The sequence below is a fragment of the Capra hircus genome, chromosome 12 (genome assembly GCF_001704415.2).
Source record: "Capra hircus breed San Clemente chromosome 12, ASM170441v1, whole genome shotgun sequence".
NCBI classification, from domain to species: domain Eukaryota; kingdom Metazoa; phylum Chordata; class Mammalia; order Artiodactyla; family Bovidae; genus Capra; species Capra hircus.
Genome location: NC_030819.1, coordinates 52,140,877 through 52,154,222, shown reverse-complemented (window position 1 = coordinate 52,154,222; position 13,346 = coordinate 52,140,877). Strand labels below are relative to the sequence as shown.

At 45.3% G+C, this 13,346-nt stretch overlaps 1 protein-coding gene across 2 annotated transcripts in view; it reads left to right on the top strand.

The window, feature by feature from the left end:
• SACS (sacsin molecular chaperone) overlaps positions 1–13,346 on the top strand; it is an 81,390-nt gene that overhangs the window by 17,084 nt on the left and 50,960 nt on the right. The window lies entirely within an intron of this gene.

Here is a 13,346-nt window from a genome sequence, read left to right as displayed (position 1 = left end):
AGGTACAGAGACTACTTAATGGGTTTGAGTTTTGACAAACTGGAACTTTTGGTTATTTCTAATATTATAAGAAGTCATCTGAGATGAATTTTCTTGCTATTTCTGACACTAAATTGTTTAAGCTTGATAGAGGAACCCTTATATAGCATCATACAAATGCTATCACAGTATTTTCTGTGGATTTTTTTCTTTCTTTTTTTTTTTTACCTTCTAAACTGCTTCTATCGGAGAAGGCAATGGCACCCCACTCCAGTACTCTTGCCTGGAAAATCCCATGGAGGGAGAAGCCTGGTAGGCTGCAGTCCATGGGGTCGCTAAGAGTTGGACACGACTGAGTGACTTCACTTTCACTTTCCACTTTCATGCATTGGAGAAGGAAATGGCAACCCACTGCAGTGTTCTTGCCTCGAGAATCCCAGGGACGGGGGAGCCTGGTGGGCTGCCGTCTATGGGATCACACAGAGTCGGACATGACTGAAGTGACTTAGCAGCAGCAGCAGCAAACTGCTTCCGTATAGTGCTTTCCTCTTGTTTTGAAAGTAGAGTTTTTTTCCAATTAAATGTTAACTCATTTTCACTCAGCTTATCAGTTAGTAGATTTGTTAGAAATAATTTCATGTATAAATCTATTTTAAATAGCAGTGATGACACAGACACTTTGATGCTGACACTAAGCATATATTTTCAACAATTAAGATTGACTTGAAGCATCTAAGAGACAGTGAAAAAACCCCAACAGATTGGATCATCTTTGCAGTCACTAGGTGCTCCAATCTGTTTTTAGCTAGAACAAAGTATAAATTAACTTTGAGAATATCTTTGCAGAGATTTACATCCTGTAGGCTTTGGGCTCTTTAGAATTTCCTCAGAAGTTATAATTTCCTTAAAGCTAAAATGTCAGTGACTGCATACAGCAGCATTTATAAATACACAGAGTATATGTTCATTATCAAAGCATCTTAAGATTATTTTATAAACACATTTTTATTAAGATATTTAAAACTTGTCTCATTAAGACCCTTACTGTGTAAAACTTGATTGCCTGGTCTTTTTGTTCAAGGGGCAAGATAATAATTTTTAAAGCTAAGAAGGATCTGGGGTGGGCTTGATCTAGGGCACTGTAACTGAGTGCTCAGAGGGCGTGTGTACCCACTGTGTTAACACACAGAGCCTTCCCAGCCTACTGGATTTATGTGAGTATTTAGGAAAAGAAGATTGTCTATGTGATAAGCAGTTTAAAATGTTCTGCTAAGATAAAAGCAGGCATATTATTGACTATACCATCTGAATATTAACCTAAAAATTGAGTTGGTATCACTCTTTTTTAAAAATTTAGCTGCAATGCATCTTAGTTATAGCATGAGGGATCTTCAGTTGCAGCATGTGAACTCTGTAGTTAGGGCATGTGAACTCTTAGTTGCATATGGGCTCTAGTTCCCTGACCAGGGATGGAACCTGGGTCCCCCTCCCTGTGGACCATCAGGGAAGTCCCTGGTCTCCCTTGTTGAAGGGTGCTTTGGGACTGGTTCCCTTCCATTGTGTCCAGGAGACCTCTGGAGTGTCAGTGTGTTACTGTGCAAAGAGCAGATTCCAGGATACAGAGAGGTGGACCAGATTTGGGGAACCTGTCCCCTAGGATGCTGAAGAAACAGTTCTAGGTACAGGGTGCTAAAGCGCTTGGTCCATTTGGGGTTGATTCAGGCTGGTCTTTTAGACAATGTCTAAAAGATCCTATCTTAGTGGATTGATGAGATGAGATGAGAAAACTGAAGTTATGTGACTTGTTCAAACTCACAGGGTTTTAAAGAAAAAATTACCCTGACACTTATCAAAACAGTAAGGAAGTCTTTATTTAAGACTTGATACCTATTGCAATTGTGGAAGAGATCTGGCTTAACTCAGAATACAGCATAAAGAGCTGGGTATTTACAGCCAATGAGCAGAGAGACGGGAGTCAGTGGATGGCAAATTAATGAGACATCAAGGGCAGGGACCCTGGCTGAACTGACTTGCTGATAGCAGGCCAGGGTGCTCAAGTGTCAAGGGTGGGTGGGGAGGACTTTGGTCAGACATGGAGGCTACTCAGACCTCAAGGGGGAGGAGGTCTGTCTACACTGACAGTGGGATTCTTGCTAAAACTGGGCCAGGCCATTCAAAGATAGAGCCTGAGGATGAGACTCATTGAAAAGAGAGCTCAGAGGAGCTTCTGAACTTTGGTTAAGGATTGAGAGAGAGCCCTGGTCAGGTACAAGCCCAGAATGGCTGGACTGGCCTCTCCTCCTCCAGGGTCCATCTGATATCCAGTGTCCACCTTCCCAGGGGACCACAATGTAGCCTTTCAGTTAGGACCCTCCACACTGTTACTGAACCAAATGAATCCTCTCACCCACATGCAATAAAGTGAGTGTGCTGACCCCAGGATCAAGGTGAAGGAAAGGGCAGCGTTCACTGCAAGTGAGGAGTCCAGGCAGCTGGTGCTTAAGTCTGAACTCCCTGAAAGCTTTCAGGGACAGGTTCATAAAGACGGGGTGAAGGAGGGAGACATGGGCTGTGTGGTGAGCTCATGGACCTTTCTTCTGATTTTGTTGATGGTAAGGTAATCAGGGTCAGCGTATCAACCTGGTTTCACCTCATCTAGGGTCTATGTGCTTCTGGACAGCACGCAGTTAACTTCTCCTGCCTGGTGGGGTTTCATTCAGCAGCTGCAAAACAGCTCAAAGAACAAGGCTCAGAATATCCTCTACAGCCCTTGCTGCTGCTGCTGCTAAGTTGCTTCAGTTGTGTCCAACTCTGTGCGACCCCATAGACAGAAGCCCACCAGGCTCCCCCGTCCCTGGGATTCTCCAGGCAAGAACACTGGAGTGGGTTGCCATTTCCTTCTCCAATGCATGAAAGTGAAAAGTGAAAGGGAAGTCGCTCAGTCGTGTCCGACTCTTAGCAACCCCATGGACTGCAGCCTACCTGGCTCCTTCGTCCATGGGATATTCTAAGCAAGAATACTGGAGTGGGGTGCCATCGCCTTCTCCGCTACAGCCCTTGAGGTGGAACTAAAGATCTTCAACTTTGTTCAGCGACTAAACTATTATTTTGTCTTGCTTGACTGTTTCCTTTCTTCCTGCATTTTTTCACTTCTTTGGTTAAATTTACTCTTTGGGACTCAGGGAAAACATAAGAGCCTAGAGTTTTTCTACAGACAAAGGCAGGCGGAGGACCTGCAGAGACAGCGAGGGAGGTCTGTTTTGCGAAGACCCTATAGGATCCTGCTCATCACAAAGTCATTCCTTTAGCTAACGTGTGTGGGGCATTTATTAGGCCAGGCTTTAAGAATATGTAAGGGAATGATATGGATGTAGGTATTGATGACTCTGATGAATTTTCTACTCTAACAGGGGGAAGACAGAAAGTACACAATAAACCTAATACATAATTAAATTACAGGGTACCTCATTTTTGTTGTTGTTTAGTCACTAAGTCGTACCTCACATGATGGAACAAAAGACCGGTGAGCATGAAAAGGAGGTGGGAGTCTATGGGGTTTCATAGGAACGTGTGTCACTCACAGTTTTAAATAGAATAGTCAAGACGAACCTCTTGGAAGTGACATTTGAGCAGACACTTGAAGGAGGTGAGGGAATTAGTCATAAGCTCTTTCAGGGAAGAATGTTCCAGACTGTGTAGATCTTGTAGGTGGGTGCTGCCTGGAATGTTCCAAGAACAGGGAGGAGGCTGGTGGGCTGGCGGGGAGGGACTTAGGGCCAGGGAGCTGAAGTCACAGTTAAAGAGAAAGCGTGAAGGAAATGGGGACCCACTGCGGGGAGAGGCATGATCTGACTTCCTTTGTAAAAGGATCCCTCCAGCTGGTGTGTGGAGGCCAGGAGCAGAGGCAGGAAGGCCCACTGCAGTTTGCGGTCACCTCCCAGGTGAGCAACCAGGGTGGTTCTGCCAGGAGGGCTGCGTGGAGGAGGCCCCCCACTGACCTCTTAGTGCTGCTCCTGTATCAGTCTCTCCACTGAGGCTGGGAGAGTGTCCTGGCCACCTGGCAGTGTCAGAACGGCCAGGACATCTAAGATGAATGTCAACAACCTGATGAGGATGGGGGCTGAGTCATCTCTCCTACAACGATCAGTTCCCTAATTCTCCAGGACCTCCTGGGAGTTCAGCAACATTAAGTTGATTCTGACACTTAACTTCCCAGAGTTAGCACAGACCCCATCTCACAGACAGTCCTGCAGGATTGCCTCCACTTCAGGTGCCCATGGGAATGGGATCCCTGGGATACCCCAACTACAAATTCAGGGGTTCCCAGAACCCCTTCCCTTGGGTTCAATAACTCACTAGACTGACCCAGAACCCAGAGGGTGCTTTACTTACAATTACTGTTTATTGTAACTGCTCATGGAAGAGACAAGAGCTCTTGTCAAGATCATGGGTCAAGATTTGGGGGCAGCGCATGTGTAGAGCTCCCAGGCCCTGTCCGGGGGCCCCCACACCCCAGCACCTCCATGTGGTCACCAGCCTGGAAGTTCCTGTAGCTTAGTGGTTGTTTCCGAGTTCCCAGCAAAGTATCTGTATTGGCGTGACTGATTACATCATTGACTGATTGAACTCACTCTAGTCCTTCCCCCTCCATGGAGATTAGAAGGGTCAGAAAACTCCAACCCTCTAATCACAGGGTTGAGTCCTCCCTCCCCATCTGAAGCTTCTAGGGGCCCTGCCTTGAGCTACCTCATCAGCATACGAAAGACACTGTTTTCTCAGGGAATTCCGAGAGTTTTAGGAGTTTTGTGCCAAGACTCAGAGGCAAGGAGCAAATATTTATTTCCTATTATGCCATAATAGGAGCAGTAAAGATTCAGGTAAGACAGCAGGGTCCAGAGAGCAGGAGAGGAGGCAGACTAGCTGAGTCCAAGTGTATGAAGACTAAGCCCAGTGGGGAAGAGCAGTAGTGGGCAGTAGAGGGCCAAGCAAACCAGCCAGCCCTGACTTCTGATGGAGCTGTGGACCTGATGGCAGTCAGCCAGGGATCGAGCTGGGAAGGTGGAGTCCAGAGAAAGAGCAAGTACTTAAGTGATTATGCCGCCCCTCCTAGGTTTCAGAAGTTCGTGAGTGTAAATAAGGTCAATTCATATTTACACCCACGTCTCCATGACTCCAGATCTTCACCTGTTGATAAGACCTTAACCCTGATGCTCTTCTCGTTGGCTTAACTTCTTCCCCGGCTATTTCTGGGTGTCCTTGGGGCAGTGACATCTCCTATGGTCTCAGGAACGAATTTGCTTATGTTCTTTCCACTTGAGCCTCTGGGTCAGGGGCACTTGTCATGACCTCTGTAGGTGGTGCCTCTGTAAGACTTTAACCCAACAGACCCCTTGGGACCAAAGTGACTGCCACCTGTGGACTGGAGGTCAGGAAGAGGAATGCCTTCTTCTCAAGCCCGTGCTGATTTTGTTTCCTGGGAGAGAGGCATTGCTGCCTGGACTTATTCCCACCCAGGGTTTCATGGCACTGGTCCTTCACCTTCTGTCCTCACAGGCTCCAAACCGGTCCCTCTCATGTGGCCAGAGAGGGGACGGTGGGTCCCATCCTGTCCCTTCTACGTCTTTCTCCTCCTTAGACACATACCTCCGCATCCAAACAAAACAAGACCAACTCCACAAACACCCTCCACAAACACAGACACCCATTTGTTTTAAGAGAAAACAAATCGTGTAATGGAAAGAGTGTAGACTTTGGAGCCAGACATACTTGGTCTGAATCCCATTTTCTAGTCATGCAGCCTTAGGGAAAACAATGCCCATAAAAATGTTAGATGAGAGCCTGTGAATGTAAGACACTTATGTTGTATCTGATGCGGCTCTCATCCTTCCATCCTCCAGAAGCCCGCACAAAGCCCCACCCACAACCTGAGCACCTGTCCTCAATGCAGGTGCCCTGGGGGGTGCCGCGATCACCACCACTGCCGCCCCAGCCTACAGAGCAGCTGCAGACTGGTCTGTCTTGTCCCTCTTGTTGGTGGCGGGGTGTCCCTTCCCATCACTGTCAGCCCCTCCGTTTCCACCTGCGCTGGGCTCTCTTTGGGGAGGGGCTTATGGAGTGTCACTGGCCATCAGACAGGAAGTGCAAGAGGCAAAGAGAGGGCCCAGGGAGCATCCTGGAGACACCACTGATGGTCTACACAGGCTGGTCCGGGGCCCAGAGCGGGTGGAGAGTGGCCCCCTGCAGGGTGCTGGTGCATATGGAGGGTGCTGGTTCTCATCCCCCTCCCCTGGAATTAACAGAAGTCCTCTGCTCAGCCTTGGTACCCCTCTGCCTTGTGGTAAAAATTTTATCATGGGGAATTTCAGGCGTCCAGAGAAGCAGAGGGAACTATTTATTACAGTGAGCGTCCTGTACCCAGTGGGCAGATTTCAGCAGTTGTCATAATTCAGCCACAGGTATTCCTGTCTCTCTTTTTCTTTGCCTTTTCATGTTGAAGCAAACCCTAGATGTCCTATTTCCCCTGGTCCTCGCAGCAGAGCCCTGGGGGTACAGGTGTGTGTGTTGGGGAGCTTCGTAAACTGCAGGGCGGTCCCTAGGGAGCCCCGAGGGCTGTCCCGCTCCAGGCAGGCTCCTGTTAGGGAAGGAGGACCTGTGTGCGGACCCAGGACAGGTTCGGTGCAGTCACAGAATCACCGACGGGAGACGAGGAACTGTCTCAGCTGTAGAAATACACGTGTTATTGAAAATACACAGGGGTCGTAATCACTGACCTTTAGACACTGCTCACGAAGGTCCACTCCATTGAAAAACCAACTGATAGCTTTTCCTTAAGAATAATAATAATGTTAGCCTATTACCCAGCAAGAAACGCAGTTTTAAATTATCTCATTTACTGAATCTCCTGGGGGAGGGGTGGAGGGAGAGGGAATCTCATATAGAAAACTTAGCCCAACTGACTCAAGATTATTATTTTTTTTTAATTAAGCAGTAGGCAAAATGATTTGTTTATGATACTTTAATATAAATGGTTCTTAATTTCTAGTTTGTTATGATTGCAAGCAATAGCCACAGAAAAACAACATAGAAACAAAACGCTAATTCTTTCCAGAGGCAAAGCCAAATGCAATCTGAAACCTGCAGCACCTCCTGCTGCTGCCGCTGCTGCTAAGCCGCTTCAGTCGTGTCCGACTCTGTGCGACCCCATAGATGGCAGCCTGCCAGGCTCCCCCGTCCCTGGGATTCTAGGCCAAGTTAAATAGCTGCTGTAGAAAAAGCCTTCAAAGACTGAATAGAAAAAACATCCCTTGAAGAATCATAGAAAATATTAAAAACAGAAAAGTGTATAAAAGGGATTGCCTATGATTATGACAACTGGCATCTGAAGGCATAGCCTAACAATCTGACATTTTGACATAAAATTAAATGGTCACCTGCTCCCTACTGCCCACAGAAAGAGAAAAATAAATAAATAAATAAATTAACCTTTCTCATGTTGCAAGAAAGTGGTGGCTGAATGTAGAGTCCCAGAGGAAGATATTTCAGACACTATTTAATTTGTTCCTTTCACCTGCATGGAGAAGATGGAGGCAAATGTGATGGATCTGTGTAGGACTACAGACCCATCATACACTTATGTTGTCCTTTTTTTTAAACTAGGGAAGGCTTAGCTTAAAGCTTCAGTTGAGCCCCAGAAGAAGAGTTCAGAGGGCTGGCAAGCAGAACACGTGCCTTGCAGAGAACTGGAGGCTTCTCTGCCCACAGTCACTGAAAAAGGCAAACACTGGGAGGGTCATCTTTATGTCTGCATTTTAGTAGTTGTGTACCTTGCCATCATATTCTTTGCATTCTTAGGTCATGTTACAATAAGAGATGATTCGAAATCCTTGTTTCCTGTTCTGGAACAGAAAATTGTGCTAATGTATTTTTAGTATAAATACCATGAACGTTACCCAGTTTACTTACAACTGTTTAGCGAAGGCTGCTCAAAGGGTTAGTCAGGTTTAGCCCATTCTTTAAATTCATAGAATGGATTATCCATGGATTAAGTCCACTCAGTTGACTGGTTAAGTCATGTCTAGTTGTTGGTGGTTTTTTTTTTCCTCTTTAATGTCTTTAAAGCAAAATGTCCAGAGAAATGTGCAAAAGAAGGTATAAGGATATAAGCATGGCTGCAGGGCTCTGGGAGGATACCCAGGAAGGAGGGGTGGGATGAGGTGGGAAAGGTGAGTCTACGAAGCCTTTGGACTTGAAGTACTGAGTGTTGTTATGCTGGGGCGAGGCTAAGTCATACTTCATAACAGATCAACTCAGTGGCAACAGGAATTAATTAACAGGATTAGTCAGAGGGGAAAGGATTCGGGGCAGTGCGAAAATATTTAGAAAACAAGAAAGTGACCAGCGTCTTAAAAGACAAACACACATATAAACTGTAATTGCTAATAACATTAAGTATATGTTTTCTGAAGTACACTCAATTGCCCTTAATAGCTTTTTCATTGATGAGTTATTTTCTTTTATTTTTTTAAAGTATTTATTCTTAATTGAAGGATAATTGCTTTATAGTATTGTGTTGGTTTCTATCAAACATCAACATGAATCAGCCAAAATTACTTAGCTGTTATATTTATAAAGATTATAGAAATAGTGAACAATCATAGGTTTTTTTTGGGGGGGGGATTTAGATTTGAGTGAATTCTGAAAAAAAAAAGCACAGCTGTTCATATGACTATTATTCTATGCTTTCTCTGTTAAAAATCTTGTCTTTGGTTCTTCAGAAATATTCATTTTCAGAAGCTGTCAGTAAATAGATATCTTTTCTATTTTATAACTATCTAATTTATCCAATAAAATCCTTATCAAGAGAAAATTTGAAATGGTTTGGAAAATGAGCAAAATGTAGGATTTTAACAGAGGAAGGGTCCATTCAGTTACAGTAATCATATAAAATTCAGTCATTTTTGTTTTTTATGGATTCATTCCCAATTTTCCTTAAAAAATTCTCTCTTGACCTATTTCTAACTAGCATTTCCTTTGTGTCCCCTCCAAGTGGTTGCCTGCCAACTACTATCATTGTCCACCAAACAGCAAGTGCATGAAGCTATTTGTAAACCTTCCATATGAGGAAGGCTGTAGCATGATCCCTTTTTATACAAAGCAAAGGAAAAACCCAGAAAGGTGTTTTTCACAAATTCACAGATCTATAATTTTGTGGGCACAGTTTCTATAATTCATATTTTCAAGTTATTGTGGCACTGACTGCACAGACATAAAACACAATGCTTTTGAAGTGATCATTCATTGACATTATCACTCCAAGTCCAAACATTTGGAAATGAAATAAAATAAGAAATTAAAAAAAAAAACTTTAATGAACGTAAGCAAGAAATGTTAAAGATAAAATATGACAAAATAAAAAAGATTCCCATTTGTTTTTCATAAATAAACTCATTTCTCAAATCCTTCTGACCAGAGGATGTTAGTTTAATCAAATTATGGTCTAGGGATTCTGTTTGAGACACTACTTCACAGCTAAATATGTTGTTGTTTAGTCCCTAAGTCATGTCCAACTCTTTACGACTCCGTGGACTGCAGCAGGCCTATTCTTCAAGAACTCCCAGAGGTGCTCAGATATGTAGGGGAGCGTAGTTTTCAACAAGTAATTCAACTGGCTATAACGAATGAAACGGAAGTAGTGAAATGTACAATCTCACCCTTTCGGCTGCATTATGTGTGTCTCTATTCTGTAGTGCATGCTCATGTATTTATCATATTCATTTAAACATGTTTCCCAGCATGTGCCTGAGGGCTCTTGTGCTGCCTACATCTGGCCAGACTGTAAAACTGCCACGTGCTTGAGAATGCAAGATTGTGATTAGCTCTTAGGAGAGAATTTAGGGCACCTACCCCTAAGGCATGGGCTTCCCAGGTGGTGCTACTGGTAAAGAACCCGCCTGCCTAATGCAGGTGACATAAGAGACATGGGTTCGATCCCTGGGTCGGGAAGATCCCCTGGAGGAGGGTATGGAAACCCACTCCAGTATTCTTGGCTGCAGAATCCCATGGACAGAGGAGTCTGGTGGGCTACAGTCCATGGAGTCACGAAGAGTCAGACACGACTGAAGCGACTTAGCAGTCAAGCACGCATGCACTCCCTAAGGTGTGCTGACTGCGAGATTTTTAGAATTTCAAAGCAAATGTTTCTCTTCTACTTCAATTCTGGGGTGCAGCACAGAATGAGAACATTGAATGGAGACCTGGGTTCTGGTCTTGACACTTGGTGTTTGCAAGGAAACTTCAGACAAATTACTTGCCCTCCCTGGGTCCTGAGTCCTGATATGTAATTGTGGATGATAATGTTAGATTCTTCTGGGAATTAAATATGACAGTGGATGTGGAAGAGTCAGCATGTGGTTGGTGATAAGTAAATACAAACAAGCACTGTTAGTTTTCCTTATAGTGAATATAAGGGATATTTTTCCTTATCGTGAACCCCACATCTGTCTCTGGAGTCGCAGAAATTTTTGCACATGAAAATCTTTCTCCTATTTGAACAGTATAGCATGCACGCTGGAGTCACGTTTTCCCCAGGATAAACATCTCTGTTAGCACCAATAACAGCCCCACGTGGAGATATGCACAGGGTATGGGTTTGCGGGACCTGTATGTGGTCTGGGGCAGTTAGAACTTTCCTGAATCTCCTTTTCATCTGTAAAATAGGAATAAACATGCCGCATAGGATTTTAGTGAAGATTAAATGACAAGCGTTTGGTGCCTAGGAAGTGTTTCATTAGCCACACGGATTATTATTATTGTGCATGATTTTCCATTTCTCACATCCCAATGACTGCTTTAAGTGAACAGTGGTCTTGGTGATAGGATTTCAGAGGCAGTAAGTGACGCACCTCCCGCCCTCTGATCCCAGGGCCCACACTGCGGTAGAAATTAAAACAGACCCCTTTGAGAGCCAGGAAGTGTCTGCTGAGCCACTGGGGGAAGAAGCAGCAGGGGTCAGAGCACAGTGCTTCGGGGCTGGAGGGGGAGGGCTGGCTGGGAGCTCCCTGTGTGTGTGGTCTTCTCCAAAGAAGGTTAAAGAGATGGAAGGAAAAATAAACGATATCTCTAAACACACAGGAACACAGGGGAATGCACCAGAATGGAAGTCCCAGGGCCACTTTGGAGGGGGTCCTTGTGCGCAGGAGGGGTGTGCCTGGCGGGTGTGTGAAGGATACAGCTGATGGGAGCTGAGCCTGGGTATGCTCAGGAGGAGAGACAATGAGGGAAGAGAAGACCAGACCTCGGTCTAGACAGAGGGTCACCCAGGAGAGCAGTCTCTTTCCTGACTGCGGTGCTCGTCCAGGAAAGCCTTTAATGGAAAGCCACGCTGTGGCACTCAGCAGCTTGCCTTTATTTCAGCATTGTCCCTTTTATGTTGAAATGATATTTCTGCATCATTCTAGTCTTGGCTGCCCTTGAGGTTCAGTGGTAAAGAGTCTGAGTGCCAATGTAGTAGATGCAGGTTTGATCTCTGGGTCAGGAAAATTCCCTGGAGGAGGAAATGGCAACCTACTCCAGTATTCTTGCCGGAAAAATTCCATGGACAGAGGATCCTGGCGGCCTACAGTCCAGGGGGTTGCAAAGGAGTCGGACAAGACTGAGTGACTGAGCACACAGGCCGTTGAGTTCCTAATGGGCAGTGGGGCTGTTATTAAGATCATTATCTGTCTGATTTCTGAGCCCCTGGCAGAGAGCCTGCACCTAGGAGGGGTAACGTTTACTGAGCTCAGCAGAGCTGGGGACGCAGTGGATACAAGCACAGAGTGTGTCAGGAGAGGAGGTGAAGTTCAGATCAAAGGTTGAAGGGGACCTGAGACACACTGGCCTGCGTCATGGTTTTTCCAGCACTGACCTCCAGAGCCAGAGAGGAGGGCACGGGGGAGGATAAAGGCGACAAGAAGGGTGTGAGGCCTCCTCCTTACGGTGCCTGCCTGATTGATGTTTCCCATGAGCTGACTCACCCACGGGCAGAGGGGGACATACCCCTCCGGGGACTGTGCCCCTTAATCAGAGTGCCAGTGCCTAGGGCATCCTGGTTGTCGTGTATTTTTATTGTATGAATACACGTGACCCTCCCGGTCAGTGATAGCCCGTTTCACCTCCTCATAACCCCAAGGAAGGGTCCTACAAGTGAGGCGGTGAGCTTAGAGTGGTGACATCCCGTGGAAAGGTGTGAGAGCCAAGAATCTGACTATGAGTTCATCCGCACATGAAGGGGCAGAGGGCTTCCGTGACAGCTCAGTTGGTAAAGAATCCACCTGCAATGTGGGAGACCTGGGTTCGATCCCTGGGTTGGGAAGATTTCCTGGAGAAGGGAATGGCAACCCACTCCAGTATTCTTGCCTGGAGAATTCCATGGACTGTATAGTCCATGGGGTTGCAAAGAGTCCGACATGACTGAACAACTTTCACTTTCACTTTCAAGGGGGTAGAGGGTGGAGACAGGTAGAGAGTGAAGAAAAGCAACATGTAAAATAAAGGGCAAAACAGAAGGGAAATTGTTAATTTCCTAAAAGAAAAGAAAAAATATAAATAGCCGGAAGACACAGAAAAAAGGAAGGAGCGTATTAGAGTGTATTATGGTATCGTTGCTCATACCATTTCCTTTCTTATGTCCAGTGCAATCAGTTTTTATGATGGAGCGTTTGATAGACTTAGCAGCAGTTATAGGTTTATGTCAAAAGTTTCCTTACTGTTGTGTCTAGGGCGAGACTCCATTCAGTTCAGTTTACTCTAATTATTAGCATGGGGTACATTCATTTTAATGTACCTACTGCCACAGTTAGCTCACCCTGTCCCTGTATTTTCTATAAAATGTTCCAAGAGAGGATGTTTCATCAAAGATTACATAAGTAGAAGAGGAATTCAGAGGCCATGGGTGGTTTTATTATTCCTGAAATGGCTAAGACAGCTCAAAATGTGTCACCTTGACAAAATCTGAGGGCCTGAGTCACTTTTTCCCTTTCTAATGCGAAGTTCTTTCTGATTACCCCATTGCCGTTCAGAAGCACGACTACACTTAAGGCTCTTCCTGGGTAATTGCGCTTTGGCCCAGTTATATATGAACAATCTGGGATTTCTGGCAACTCAACAACTACCTCTCACATTAACAACAGATTCAAAAGCATGAGGTAAAGCGGGTACAGTCTCATGCTCTACCTGATGCTTTTGCTCTAGGGGGTGCATAATGCCCTCTTTGGAAGGAGCAAAGGCAGGAACGTTAATTCAGAAACATGACATCATTTCCCAAAGCATGTTGAATGGAACTAAAAATAGAAGTCAAGCTACTGCGTCTACACCGGCACGAAGAGAAG